Source organism: Phalangium opilio, unplaced genomic scaffold, assembly GCF_054372755.1.
Source record: "Phalangium opilio isolate 3A_F unplaced genomic scaffold, DU_Popi_V2 ptg000002l_1, whole genome shotgun sequence".
In the NCBI taxonomy this organism is placed as follows: Eukaryota; Metazoa; Arthropoda; class Arachnida; order Opiliones; family Phalangiidae; genus Phalangium; species Phalangium opilio.
This window is the reverse complement of record NW_028324144.1, coordinates 5,980,184-5,996,288: the sequence shown is the minus strand read 5'-3', so window position 1 is coordinate 5,996,288 and position 16,105 is coordinate 5,980,184.

Genomic DNA, 16,105 nt, shown 5'->3' with positions numbered 1-16,105 from the left:
AAATATATCTTCGAATGAAATACGGTTATATTCAAGGAGACCCTTTCTCGTGGTCGGTTGTTCAGTTGGGATAGGCCTTGTTTTGTAAGAGAGTTTCAGTGTTTTATTTCAGTGCGTAGTTAGGTCTCGGTAGCTTTATCTTTGCTTCTTGAACGGGCTAAATATAAAACATAGATGATAAAAACCCACGCGAGGGACTCAATTAAAGACTCTTTCGTTGGCGACGGGAACATTTTTTGTTTTAGCACCACCATCCAATTCCGAGAAAGGTTGATTTCCGATATATTTTTCCGCAAAGGCCTGAATCAATAACAAACCCTAATAACGTGGCATATGTTTAGAGCACTGTGCTTTTACTACGAAGGAATTTTTTTTTCACGGGTGCAATAGTTGCAATTATCATTTTATTGTGGCCTATAATTTTTACCTTCGACTATAACAAAAAAGTAACCCAAACATTGTGACTCTAAGCATTAAGCTTTATTTTTATTTGATGGACTAAGTCGCAAGTATTCAATAGATGGGATTTTTGATTATTTGCTTTGAATATACTACCATTTGTTAAAGTGGCTGGCAAAAAATAACAGAAACATCCTGGCTCTCCATATGTATGCGAGCCCTTCTTGTTTGAAGGAGAGAGGGGTGGAGAAGTAACGTCCATTCTGTATCCCCATCTGAGGTAACAAAGTCTTCCCAGCATCCTTATTCGTTTCGGTAGGGTCGTACTGTACGGAAACGTCAAGAAGGCCCCCTGTGTCTTAAAAAGAAGTTAGTTCATATACAAATACAATGGTGGCAGCACTTAACAATCACCTACCGAAGGGTTGGGTCGTGTGCAAGTTACACTGGGAGACTCTTATTACCGCAGATCGCTTATCATCATAACCACTCCATTTTACTTCTTTTCTACCTGTTTCTTGCTAGTGTCTAATAAAAGACAAACCAGCTTTAGTAAGTTATTTCTCCTTCAGAAGCTAGCTTTCACTAGAACTATTTTAAATATTTATTTCAGTTCCATACTCTTACTAAGTTGATTTAATCTTTATGAAACTATATAAGCCAACTTTCCAACAATTTTACAAACTATTATATTTAATAATGTGAAACTCCGTTGTTGCTCGTCTCTAGCGAGGTAGATCCTCCTGGATTTGGCACATGGTTTAAAATGTTGATTCTTTAGGTCTATCTTATTCTGTTCCACGACTTTCTTTTTCAATTTCATATCATCCGATGTTCCCTAACGCATCTTTTCAAGGGGAAAAAGAATAAACAAGAAAATCCGAACAAATACATAGCGGAGGCTGGGAGGCTTCATCTTTATGTTTTGACTGTGTTATACTTTGTACTGGAAAAAAATTGAAGGAAGAAAAGGGCCGGGTAAGCTTAGACTTTGTTGTTAGGGTTACTAGTTCTTGGCTCGAAGATTGGACGAACCCAATCTTTTCGGAAAGCGTATGGGAAATACATATATAGGCCGAAATAAATATAAAATATTATAAAGCGTATTTCATATATTTTATGCATATATATATATATATATATACGTCTTTTCAAGCAGAAGTCTGTATGATGAAGTAATTTTTCATTTCATTTTAATTTCTGTTACTGTTAGTTGGCCAGGATTACAGTGCACCAAATTGGTGAAGGTCAATTTTCACTATAAACGGTATATTCGAAATGCCAAGGTCTATACAGGGTGTTTCTGAAAAGTCTGTAAGAAATTATGGGGGATGTTCTTTGAATTATTTCGAGTCGAAAATGTTCTAAGACATTTTCCCACAATTTCAAATCAAAGTCATACATTAATTATATCAAACTGTAACTAATTTACTTAATATTAATGAAACCGGACCACTCTCACGCTATTTCGGAAGAATGTTTGCATTCTTTCATAGCCGCCATTTTAAAATATGGCGGCATTTGTAAACAAAAATCATAAACCTACCTATTGTTATAGTGAACCATTACAGCAAATGCCAGGCGAAACTCTTGAAACACAAGGACTTTATTAAGTAAAGTATGCATTTTGTCATTTCGAGGACGCCATTTTTCAAGAAGGAGACGTATTGAAAATACCTTTCTTAGTGCTTACCTGGCGTCCAGATAAACTAGTTTAACCTTCTTGGTTAAAGCAGTTTGGGCTGGGCTTTAATAAAACACAAAACAAACAGCAAATTTTGCTTCACAAAGTGGGCTTTTGTTTGTATGTGTATTTCCATCTTTTTTCTGGTATGGGTTCCGAAATACGCTCGATAAAAAGATATATATAATATCTGCATTGCATAGTTTACTATCAATATTTATCTATTTTATTCCCTCGCTTTGAGCCCCAAAAGAATATATTTTTAAGATAGGTATACCTCATTCTTTTTAGCAAAGACTGAGCAAGGTGTTACGCTGTTGCCATCCGTTGTTAAACTCTTTACAATTTTTGGAACATAAAGTATATTTAGGAATCCTGGCAATTCCCATATTTTCAAAATGTTTCTTTTTCCTTTATTTTCTCTTTTTTTTTGTGTGCGTAAAAAATAATTCACCGGGGGTTAAAAGTTCGTCCAAATGCTACACGTTTAGAAAATAAGGGCTTCTCTGTTGGGGCTTCTATAATATAAATGGATTTACATATCAAAGAGCTTTCTTTTTCAATTTGCGTCGAAGTTTTTCGAGAAAAGAATCGATTTCGTACGCTTCTGACTCCACACTTATGGCTTTAATATTCTACATAGTTTGAAGAGTACCGATATTACGTCAGATGAAAGAAAAAAATGTTATTAGTTATTAACACCGTGGCGTTTGTCTTCCATAATGGATAGTGGATTTGTTGTTTAGGCGTAGGGTCTTGAGCTCTCATCTGTACCATGCTTTTAAATTGGTAGCTTGTACGGTAATTTAACGAGGTAATTGCAATTTACGATTTTATCTGTTTATTTATTAAAAAGGTAATAACTTTGGCAATTTACGTTAAATTCGTATTGGGATTTGTTTGTCTAATGCGTTGCTTGTGCGGTAATTTAACGAGGTAATTGCAATTTACGATTTTATCTGTTTATTTATTAAAAAGGTAAGTACTTTAACTAAAATTAACGTTAAATTCGTATTGGATGCTTCATGTTTTAATATAGCAATTTCAACGGAGGAAACACATGGATAAAATCAAAAATTTTATATTGATGTAAAAGATCAATAAAATTAAAGCTAATTTTAATGATCTTTTACATCAATAAAATTTTTTTGGATTTTATCCATGTGTTTCCTCCGTTGAAATTGTTATATTAATTCACCATGGTATTTAAAAATAGAGTCGTTATTTTTTATTCATGTTTTAAATTGCGCATAAGATGTTTAAATGGAAGGCACTCTTTATGCATTGATGTATGGGAATTCGGGCTCTACTCACGATTGAATAGCTTATAGCGATTTCCACTGACTGCTCGCGGAGCGCTCCCATGGAGCCATATAAATGGGAGAAGTAGCTCTCGGCTTCGTTAAAGACTGTTTTTGCTAAATCAGGGTCTCCTATATTTATTGCTCCATGGGAGCGCTCCGAGAGCAGTCAGTGGAATTCGCTATTAGATTTAAGAAACGGAGCGGAAGTTGTTCTGATTTTCAATTCAAAACACGATTTAGCTCAACCTCAAGTGGTTAATAATTGGCCATGCTAACTTCCGGTCACATGGCAAATCCAACGTCTTCGAGCGAGGGGGTAGAGCAGACCTACCAGAGTTTGATCTGGCCTATTACTTCTGACCACGTGGCTTTTAGAGCTACATCTTTCCGCCAAGTTTCTACTCCCCTCCTAAGTTCTCTGAGACATAATTTATATTGAGAAAATTTAAAATATATATTTTTTATCAGTTAAAATCCATGTTTTTTATCTGAGCTTCATGCCGTCAGAATGGAAGGGCAAAGGGCATTTTCGGTGCTCTTTTAATTGCGTCTTTCACTTTATTTTAAGCGGTTGGGAACACGTTGCCGGATTTACTCGATAAAGTATTAAGGTCAATTTTAAAGTGCTTAAAAGTTAATTTTTTCGCTGTAATTCAGAATTAATCTTTAAATACTGGTAATATTATCTTCTTACATATAAAATTATATCAATGATTAGAAATTAGACTTAACCAATTATTTAAATTTTAGGTGAAAAACGATTAATGCTGGACCAACTCTTAATATTGATTCAATCATTGATTCAGGCTTTGGCCATCAACGGAGTTTTTTAGGAGGAATCTCCTCCAATGGAATCTACTTCAAAAAACAGAAGTTGGGTAAGTACTTCTTATATGAATTCTTCGCAAAATGGTCTGCTATAGATTTAGTTTAGGGTAAAATTTTGGAGCTACTTAAGGTGATTGCTCTTGATACTGGTCTTGAGATCGCGGTCGATTTTTATACTTAACTGCATAATCGTTATCATCGCTGAATAATATGTTAGTTTTTTGGACATTTGATTTTGATAATCGGGAGTTCAGTTCTATGCTTGGGTAGTTGTACTTTCCCTTCATCATTTGGTCGTCAGTTGCTTATACTTAAGTACTTCTCTTCTACCCTGGTTGACTGATATATAAGTATTTCTCCTCCCTTGTTTGAGTTACCTATTATTATATAAGAGTTTGGTCTGGATCCTGGTCATCGATTGTTTTATTTATTACTTGTCCTCGCTGAACAACCGAAATGGAAGGCAAGTACTCAAGTAATGATCAACCAATCGTTCATTACTGTAGTACTTGTCCTCTGTTAAGTGGTTTAATTCGAATCTGGTTGTTGATTATTGATACTAAGATCAAGAGTTTTCATAGCAAGGTACTCGTCCTTGATAGTGGACATAGTTTTTGATTGAACTTCGTTGTAGCGTTGACAACACTTGATTCCTTGAAATTTCACGGTAAACAAGTTCCGTTTACCCAGCAACAAATCTTTCGCTTAATTGCAAAAAAATCCCTGAAGAAACGTTATGTGACACTGTGGCACCAGGTACTTTTTATAGAAACGTCTTCATTCAAGATTCAACCTTTAAGTGCTGGAAAGTTAACCTTGACAGACAATTCTTTGAAAACTTTCAAATATCCTTCTTTGAGTGTGAGAGACTAGGCACCCTGGTTCAATTTATTCTAACAGAGCATAGATAGAAAACTTTAGAATCGTCCTGTTTTGGCATTGATGGATAATGTAGGTAGCGATTTTGGCAGATTTCACGCGAAAATGGGAAAAGGTGGCAGTAACAAAAATACATGGTTGTTTGAATTCTTATCCAACAGGCCTAGCTATCACTTCAATGACTTGCCGAAGTACAAAATAATTCCTTTAGGAAAGTTCTCTAGTGTCCGATGATGTTAGATTTCAGTGTCATCTATAAAGCAGATTAGTCAGAATACTATGTGAAAGGTTGTAAGTTATTTTTCTGTATTTACGTTAAGGCACACTTTACAGAACACCGATCTGTAATATTGGCTTAAAACGGTTGTTAAGATTCTAGGATGAAAATACGTTTGTAACCTACCTAAATCTTAAGTTTTTAAGATTTGATCCATAGCTATAACACTTCCTTTACTTCGCAAAGATCTATTGAGAGGTAGCTCAAAAACGACGCGAGAATTGACTATACTCGGTTTCGCAGTCCATCGTCCTATTTAGTCTGTACTAAGTCTTTGGCAGCGCCTCACCAGGCGTCGCTTTATGTGAATCTATGAAGTTTCATCTACGTCACTTCATGACAAGCCCTCATTAACCAGTGACAAACGTATGGACCATATCTTATGAACTTATTCTAAATTGATACGATTAAAACTAAAATTCAGTATGCAAGTTTGTGTTTAATCTAACTTAAAAACCCATTAGAGGTCATGAAAATTACTTCATGCTTAAAGTTAATTGAAAAATCCATCAAATCTTGATTGGATTAGTTAAATCATAATTTAAATAAGTCTCATTTAAACCGTAAATAAATGAAACCATAAAACGAATGCTCATCATGAATTAGTAAATTAAACAAAATCAAGCCAGTTTATAATATCAATTTAGCAACCTAATCTAGGTTACAAAACTAGAATGCTCCAAAAATTGCTCCTTGTAACGCATAACTGAACTCCAAGTGATTACTTCCTTGAAATAAATATTAAACACTTCTAATTTCGACTGCTTGTTTTTTACCAGCTGTTTTTGCCGTATAATAGATGAATGTAATAATGAAGTGTTTGGAATCCAATTATCCAAGCTTGATTAGATAGGCTTGAATATGGTTATAGCGGGGTTGCAGCGAGGTTGTCTGGCGTTAAATTGATTTAGATTCCGCCCGTTACGTACGTCTTAATATTCATTGTAAATGCGATGATAATGTAAATCCCTTTCGCTCTTATAGGAATATTTGAAATAGGTCGCGAAAGGGGTTCCCCCCATTGTTTCCCAATATTGCCAGCAAGTAACGAGTAACTCTTACTACTCTAGATCGAAACTTAATTAAGGCCACGTATTGCCTTGTAATTATTGCAGTTTAAATGTACTGACATATTTTGTAGTAGTTATTGCAAAGATGTATAGCATAAAGGGATTTTCAATTCGTCAGATATACTATATACAAAGGAAAATGCTTCTTATTGTAAATATTTAAGATCCATTTATGTTTCTATAATGATATTGTTACTTAGTGAAAAGATATATTTTATACTGTATTTAGATTCAAATTTTGTATGAATTTGGGTGATTTAAAGGCCCGTGTAGACGTTCACGTTGGTTTGCACGCTTAACTAGACCGTGCAAATGCGTCAAAGACCAAGTAAAATATTTGTAAATGTTCACCTTCATTTGTCAGTGTCGAGATGGCAACACCTCGTTAGTGCATTTTCTTAGCCATAACAAACTCGATCATGTCCTACTGACAAATTATCGAATTAACTATGCTTTAGCAGGCGATATATGGAACTTTTTAGGATTCTTGGAGGTGTATATCATTTTGAATTCGGCTATTTTATTAATCAAAAATCTTAGTTGAAAGATCACCATATATGACTTTCCTAGTTTTAAGTTGTCTGCTCTCACGTCTGAACAGGGAAATGAACGTACCGACGGGAACGGAAGATTTTACTACGAATCTAAAGATTCATGATTTTTCTAGCCTGAATGGGCCTTTAAGCTATTGTAGATGTCGCTCTGAAAATAAGTTAATAATTACAACCCAAGCCAATTTCAGGAAGTGGTTCGTTTGTTTCTATGTAGACGTTTGCGCTTATGCACTGTCAAAATTCGTTACCGTATTTCCAGAAACAGCTTGATAGATGTCAGAAACCCTTTGAAAGTTTTAGAAGTGATTTGGATAAGTTCTTCAAGGTTGCGTCCGCGAGCTTTAAATTTTGTATATTAAATACCCGTAACAGTTTAGTTTTATAAATAACTCTTAATTAAACATTGTTTAATCGAATTTAAAAGTTGTAAAAAATAATTTTATTGCAATGGAATTACGACGATATTTTATACTGGCCTATTTATTGTTTAGTGTCTGCGTAGATAGAAAGCACATCGTGATTTTCAGTCCCTTGAAACGACAGGTTGCTTAGCTAGTAAAATATAAAGGAAGGAATCGTTTCATTAAGCAGAGACTAATTTGCAACGCGTGTATTTTTCATCAATCTGATTTAAGAGAATCGGTTAGCCTTCAGTCCTATTCCAACGGGATAAAGTGCTTTTGCTTTATGCTCTCTTTAAGGCAATGCAAATTAAGGTTGATGTTGTTTAAACGTTTTAGACATTATATATAATTTTGCCCGTCCTTTTTGTCTTGGTCTAATGTTAAGAAGGGTTAAGCTTTTTTAGGCGTCTTATGTGTAGTATGCGATCTGCGATCTCAAGAAACGGACTCTCCCTCCCTCTGGAGTTTGTTTCATTTATAGGGGATACGTAAAGAAAAAGAAAATCATGAAAGATCTTTGGTTATTAAAATTGAAGGATGTACGCAACGCAACGCCGTTTTCTATCCTGGTGTTTTTCTCTTTTCGAACTTGAAGCGCTGTTTCATAGTTGGGGCAAAACTGAGCGGCCCCCGATCGAAAAGCAGTCCCAATAGGAAAGACGTGACTAGTTCACTGAGACTATTCTATAAGCGTGACTGCCAAACCTAATGGATGAAAGTTGCCCTCGTAGACGATACGGGAACGAGATCATCTTCTCCAGACTCAAATCTTATTTGAACTCTACAGGGCCTTTCATTTTGCTCATCCCAAGGGTCAAATCCAAAGTCAAGGGTTGTAGTTGTAATGAAAGATAGGGACAGGCGTTCGAAAACGTAATGTTTAATTACGTAAGGTTGTAATTGCGTAGAAGGGAACTTCAATATATGGAAAGGTATATGAAGACGTAAGGTTAAATTTCGTAATAAATAATTTAGTTTTGATCAAGAATCCATTATTGTAATTCCTGCAAGCGAGTTGGGGAAGCACCGTTAGAGCCTCAGTGCAAGTGAACTCGGGTTGAGTCTGGCGTTGCCACTGGGTACATGGGAAATAACCAAGATGAAGACCTTCCTTGCTGTGTTTGTTTCTATTTATGTAATTAATGAAACGGTTTATTACTCTAATTTAAATTTTAGAAATCAATCTTTCAGTATTTATAAAAGGTCCAGGCTTGCAGTACAGCAAATAAGTTATTTAACTGTTTTTAATTGCTGAGCATAATGGGTTTGCTGATATATACTCGAGTCATCGACCTTCTCTATAAATACGGTAGAGAAATTGTCATTAATTATAACCACATTCTAATGGCTAATAAAATGTTCAGTTTGTTTTCTAAATTAAACAAAATCCATTGCTAATCAAGTGTATAATTCTCCAATTATATGTATGGAACCATGAGCGATTTAAGTTAAAAGTACTTATGTGTAAATGAAATTTGAGTCTTGAATAACCCTTTGACCTTATATAACTTAAATTCATGGGTGTGCACTAATGATGTCTGGAAGATTACCACTATTAATGATACGTAATGCACTACTTTCTCTAGATTAAGTTTCATTTAAATATTGCATCTCAAATGAAGCAAAATGAAACACCCAGTAGAGCCAAGTGATCTTCAAAAAAACACCCCAATGCTTCCACAGTCCACTCGTTGCTGTTTTATTTGGCTCTAAAACAAAAGAAACTGCATAGCTCTCTATTTGTTCAGTTACTGTGCAAAGGCTTAAGCTCTACTCTACATTACGACAGTCGTGAGAGCTGGGAAACAACCGCATAAAGTCCAATAAGAATAAGCTCCAGTAACATCGCAGAGGGTTAAATGCTATAAAATACTTTTACCGAGGGATGTATTTTGTACTCAAACAGTTGTTACGGCTTAATAAAAATCGAAGTTTAGTGCTAATTACTTCGTTGTGCGTCTATACTAATTGAAGTTTTACGAAAGCCATAACTTTCTAACTGATTTATTAGTGTTGTTGTTATACGATAAGTGATAACCAGAGCTGTAACGTTTTTTTTTCATATTTATTTATAATTTTTATACTCCATTTAAATGGTATTTGTATGACCCTCCAAAGTTAGGCGATATAGGTCCTACCTTGAAGTTTTTAAATTCATTCCTTTACGTAGCTAACGTTTTCTGCAAATAGGAACGGCGTTGTCTTTGTAAAGCTTGCAATATAGAACATTCACTTATGAGGATTTTGTTTTTTGTTGCTGCTGTTGATACTTTTTTGGCTGCCATTTTTGGAAATGGCGGAATTTTCAAACAAAAAACCATTAAGACTAAAGGCAGGTTTTCAAGTGTTGGAAACCGCCGAAAAATCGAGCGAAAACATACCACCAGCGGAAAATTTTCTTCCGCCCGAAGCAAAAAAGGTTTTTTCGCACAACCGAAACCTCGCAGCAAATCATAGGCCTGTATTGTAAAACGTTTCGACATGGGCAAAAAATTACTTTATGTTTCTACTATGGTCTAGAACAGACGAAAATAAATTCTACGTTGGATAACTTCAATGATATTATGTCGAGAGTGTGGTGTATTCGTGTAAGCCAAGTTTCTGGGCCACAAAGTTTGATCAAATACGACTCATGTCGGAGATCCTACACTATAGGTTCCGACTGCTTCTAGGAGCTATCATATGAAACATCCCTTACAATAGTTTTGTAAGCTCATCAGTGGTAGACATCTCAAGTTACATGGAGGATGACATCCCCTTACTTCGGGAATCGATGCCCAAGCGCTATAATACAGTGATGGCGAGACATAAAACAGAGTGAACCGATGTGTTCCAATGAAGGAAGGAAGCACTCCAATTTTTGTTCTCCGACATTCTTACGTTGTTTCCCCATCTACCCTTGAACAATTTGATCGAACCGCGACTGGTAACGAAACCCCAACGCTGGCAGTGAACAGGAATGAAGAAAAATAGATTATGCTTCCAATTTAATTAGTAACCTTTTCGCTTTACTACCCTAGCGCGCTCTTTAAGAGCCCCGAGGCTGACCCGTCCTTAACTAAGAAAGAACAAGCGTATGGTATTTCCGTATTGCCAATGTCTCGATCGATGAAGCGGCGAGCTCAGTTGTTTTAACTTCTTCCTTGAAACCTTCCGGATGGGAAGAAACAATTTAAAGTTAATTGCGGGATAAAACGTTTAAACCCTCTTTACTTTGCTTTAAAGAGCATTTAGCGTGGAAAGTTATCATGGTTATGGTTTCCCATGAGAGAGGGAGAGAAAGTTGTTGAGGGTAAGAACCTTAGGAATGGTCCTTTCATAGGGCTTACAAGTATTCTCTTAAATTTTATAGGGGAATAACGAATAGCCTTCACTGTTGTTGGCGCAAAAAGTGTAACATGGGTACAACCAGAATGTTTAGCGCCGTGAATGTTCAATATAAACCTTAACATTTTTTCAATGCAATAGGTTGGCGTCTTACCCACTGTTTCCAGTGCTCACTGAACTAATGTAGCTCGGCGTAATGATGGGGTATCCCTTATGAACTCCCCGCCGAAAGAGCTTTTACCATGCATTAAACCGCTTACAATTCATATATAATCTGTCTTAAGATTTTCAAGCGTATGGATAGTTTCAGATTCGAAGAGAGACTCAAAGGTATACACACCCGAAGAGAGATTGAACATCTGCTTCTCTCACTTTCATTTTCTCTTGTACACCAATATAATAGTTTGTACCTTACGATAAATTTCCCTGTAAAGCTGGATTCCCACACGACCGAAAATGCGACGGAACCGCGGTAGAAAGGCGTTCAAGTGAAATATTTTTTACGCTAAATCGAACAAACGACGTCATACCTTACCAGAGTGCACGAAGCTAGTGATCAAACGATAGCCGCCATTTATCTATGCTATTTGAAATTAGCTCTTACAAGAAGTTGATCAAGGCTTTTTTTTTGGAGATAATGCTATCAGGAATGATAAGTTTCAGCCCTCGAGAAGCCATTCCCCACGGTTTATGACCAAAAATGACGTACTTTCCAATTTCTACCTTGGGCTGCGTATTTTCGGGAGGTATTATTGGGTCGAGTGTTAATTTAGCTAAATATGACATTCCCATGAAGAAATTTTAATCATTTTGCTCTGACTTCTTTTGAAACCAGCACAAGGCAGCATTTTAAGCCTTTTATTAGAAGTAAATTCCAATTTCAGAATAAAAGCGGATGAATTAATGACAGTACAATTAATAATAGCATAAATTTTCTGATTAGGAATAATAGTTAAGTATTAACACATATTATGAAAGATAAATTTTATTAGCGAGAAGCAATTGAAGTTAGACATTGTTGATCTTGCAAAATTTTAAGTTTAAAAAAACTTGTCCCAAAAAGTATACCATATAAATTTTTAAAATCTAATTAGGCTCAATTTAACAGTAATTAAAAATACCAAAAACATTACTTCAGTCTAAATGAAACGCTAATACCCCTTTTGAAGTTCATTTAAATTGACAATGACTTCGGGAAAGCCAACGTAGCGTTATATTTTATTTTCGCGTCTATAGAAGGTTGGTATAATAGTTTGTTTCTCTGAATGGTATAAACTCTAGCATCGTTTATCTTCTTTAACGCTCCTAGTTCCCATTATTTTTCTAAGGTGTTGGTCGAAGTGGTTTTTCCCACATACAGTAATACTTGGCAAAAGCGAATGAAGGAGCTGGAATGCTCGAATAGAAAAAAGACCTATAGTTGAAAATATGTGCTAAAACATACATTTTGTTACTACTTTCATAAAAATTAAATTTTTACAAAATGACCAACTGGAAAGCGAATTTACTAGTTTCTTGAAACCCTATTTTTAACTTTGAATTGATATATTTATCAAGTATTTTACATAATTATATTATTATAATATATGTTAATTATTTGAGAAGCTAAACTGTGCATGGCTTAATATCAGTACCACATTTTCTCGCTTCGTCGTTAAAGAACTGTGGCAGTGTCTCGGTCAAGTGCTTAACCCAAAGTACCTCTGCTGTAAATTATTTTCTGCAGAAATAGCAATAACGCAAAGAGGTTAATGAAATCTTTCTGCCAAGTCTCGCATTCCCTAGCGTCTTTGTTCGACCAACTACTGTCATCTATGGTGAAAAGAGTTATATTTTTGATATTTGTGTTTTGATATTAATCGGATCTGTAGTGCGAACCCGGTCAATGTAATACCATTAACTTTTGTTTTTACGCGATTTTCCCTATGACGCGAGTAATACTCCTTTTGAATCATACGTCGCCCATGGTCTCCTTAGTACTATTTCTAACTGAATATGGTAAATGTTAAACGTTTTCGTCAGAGTATACAACCAAGAGAATTTTATCCTTCTCGTGTACTCTTATTTAAAAAGTTATCAAAATATACATTAAATCCTTACTATTATCATCCTTTTCCCTTTTGATACCATCACGACAATATTGTCCACCTCTTATTAGAGACAATAACTTGGACAGACCGTGAGATTTTTCTCGATATCAAGTGCTGTTCCTTTTTTCTTGTCAAATCCTAACCTCTCTTAGTGGTTCGATTCCGCGTCACGGAGTTATAGAAAGAATGGCCAAGCGGAAAAAAGTTTTGTCCAGTTTGTTGGAAGTTTTGATAAGACCGATAACGCGAGTCCATTGAATGTCACGCGTCTAAAAGATAAAGTTTCGGCCATTGCGTGCAATTTTTCAAAGATTTCGCAGGTAGAAAGTATCGAAGAGAGGAAATCTAAAAGACTCTTTACTCTAAATGGAACGATAGACGAAATCCGAATCAGGACAACTTCCTCTTTGTTTTGCTCTCTCGGGTTTGGGCTGTCTCTTAAACGGACAGCCAACCTTGCTTTAAAACTTATTTCAAGTGTTTAGTTACTGTCTTAAAAATTTCACGAGAATAGCTGAAAAGTCAGTTTATGAAATGCGTTGCTTAAAGTGTGGAATGGAGTCGCCAGATGTCACTATGGTTTTAACGCGAGCATTGGCGCAATTTTTGAAACGCTAACGCTATACAACGCTTCGAAATTTTACTAGTAACTTAGATCACCATATGACAAATCTTCGTTTTATGACATCTAGCCTATTAGTTTGACATTATCTGCTTAGTAAGTTTTAATTCTGTAAGGTTAAGATAAACGGTTTTATTAAATTTCGCATGAGCGTCTTAAATTAGGACAGTTTCTTAACGAAAAGTGAATTCAAATAGTTTAATAGGAATGGAATCAGTCTACATGAAATGTTCTTGGTGTGTAGTTTCACCAGAAGATTTTGGAACGAGTAACATCCACCTTCACCCAAATAATACAGTCCTCCATGATAGTTAGTCTAGTCCCAGTAACCATTGCAAGAAATAGGTCCATCGTCCTTTGCTAGATTTCTTTCTTTTTCTTTTTCTATACTACTACTACATATTCTATGGGTCATCCCGTTCGCCTTTGCGGCATCACGGACGTGGTTGTTGTAGAAAACGAATAAAGAATTTTCTATTTCTCTCAACGACCAGGGAGTTAGGACAGAGTGTACCGCCTAGAGACTACAGAAAGGGGCACGGAATTTGGGAATCCAGAACTCTTTCTCATCCGGAGTAAATGGTTGGAACGTGGGCTAAGGATTTTAAGAGATCAAACGACCAACGGCGAAGTTTACTTTTTCGTCTTTCTACCAATTACCCTTTTTCTAATTCTGATGTCTAAAACTTTTCTTATTAATCAATGACAGTTTTCTGTTTTTTTATCTTTAGCTCTCTAATATTTTAAGTGCTATCTTACGGTGGGAATTCAAAAAGTTTCATAAGTGTATGTTGTAGGTTCCGCGTAAGTACATTATTGTGAGCTCTCTCTTTTCTTCCAATATCAAAAGCAAGTAGAATTAAAGAAACCGAGACACTGACGTTAATAAAAGCCATGTTGTTATATGGTGTCAACGATATAAAGTTGTGAATCGCCTTTTGCTATTAATCTGAGAGTATTATGGGAAATGAAGCCTTGCCATTGCAAGTTCATCGTTTAGTCTTTTTGAAGAAATGGTAAAATAATTTAGTTACCACCTTTATCGCTAAATTGTAAAATAATTTAGTTACCACCTTTATCGCTAAATTGTAAAATAATTTAGTTACCACCTTTATCGCTAAATTAGGGATGAGACGTTTAATGAAAGGATCTAGTGTGCAGGACTTAAAACTTTGCGCTTTACATAATTTGCTTAGGATAATATTGTGGTAATCAATCACATTTTAGACTAAGAATGACAGTTTTAAAATAAAATTGGCCAGACTTGTCGATAAATAACAAAAAATAACGATAGTTATTTTCAAAGTTTTCTTTTAGATTAAGCTTTTTAATCCTTTGCAAAGTATTCTGATTAAATAAAACGTAAATTTTAATTATCGCTCAGTTGAAATTTTACTGAAACTATCATCTTATGGTTGCCGGAAATCGATCACTTCAGACTATGTACGATCAAGGTGTCGGTAGATTGATAATATCGTTTGGAGGTCACCAGTTGTCAGTCGATTGAAAATGTCGTTTGAAGGTCTCTTTAGGTGTCGGTTACTTGAGACTTGGTACGGTTGCCAGGCGTAGATCGATTAAGAATATCTTTTGAAGATCGCGACTTTCGCGAGGTCAGAGGTTAATGACTTCTTATCCTGGGAAGTATTGGACACTAAGGCTTTATATAGTATCCATTCCTGCTAGTCAAAATTTCCTATGGCAATCGTAAAAGAGGGTCGAAAGTTTCCTCCCCACTAGGAAAACGATCTAATCTACTGAAAAAAATCCCACGCCGAGAGGCTGTGGCACTGAAACTGTGGGGCGTGTTCAAAACTTCTTCAGCGCCAATAGTTGAAAAGCCGTCTGTCTAGAACTCTATGAAAATCCATTACAATCCGTGGGCCTAGGACCCCACACTAGTTTGACCGGAATTTCTAGCAAACTCTATTAAAACAGTTGTTTTTGGCACCGTTTCTGATTCGTTACCTCAAACCACAGGACACACCTTAAAGTTTCGTTACTTGCCCGCTGCTGGCGCGAAAATTAGCCTGGCAGCTCAAAATGAGAGAAGCACCGTAGGTGGCGCGGTGATCGGACCTAATAAGAAGTTGGCTACCAGAGATGGTTCCGAATGTGGTTGAGTCCATTGCTTCCCAGGATAAGAAGTCATAAACTTCTGGCGAGGTGTTTGGTCTTGGAAATTGGTTCTAAGAAGAATATTTCATTGAAACACGGATCAATTGATAACCTAAAACTTTTTATATGTAACAGAACAAGATCTTCAATCGACTGACATGTTGGATCAAATGCAATTATCGTTTAAGGATAGATCTAATGGGCAGACATCGGAAAGAATACATTTCTATATAGGTTATCAAAAGTTTAAATACTTATTACTCATTTGACGAAGGGAGGCGTTGAAATATTTGGAATCGTTTCTCACTCACCCTTTTAACGAGGTCGGTAAAAGCTTCTGCCGCGAAGGAGACGGTAAAGGTGATAGGGGTCGCTAAAGGGTGTATAGATGAGGTGTCGGATCCTGGCATGTATTCCCTTATCAGGACAGGGCCAAAGCGTGCACTGTCAGAGTTGGCCGGGGGCTACAGACGTGGGAATAAAGCTAGGCCCGGTTGCCTCGATGAACATTTTCCGGAATTCATTAGAGACACTAATCACAGCAAACTC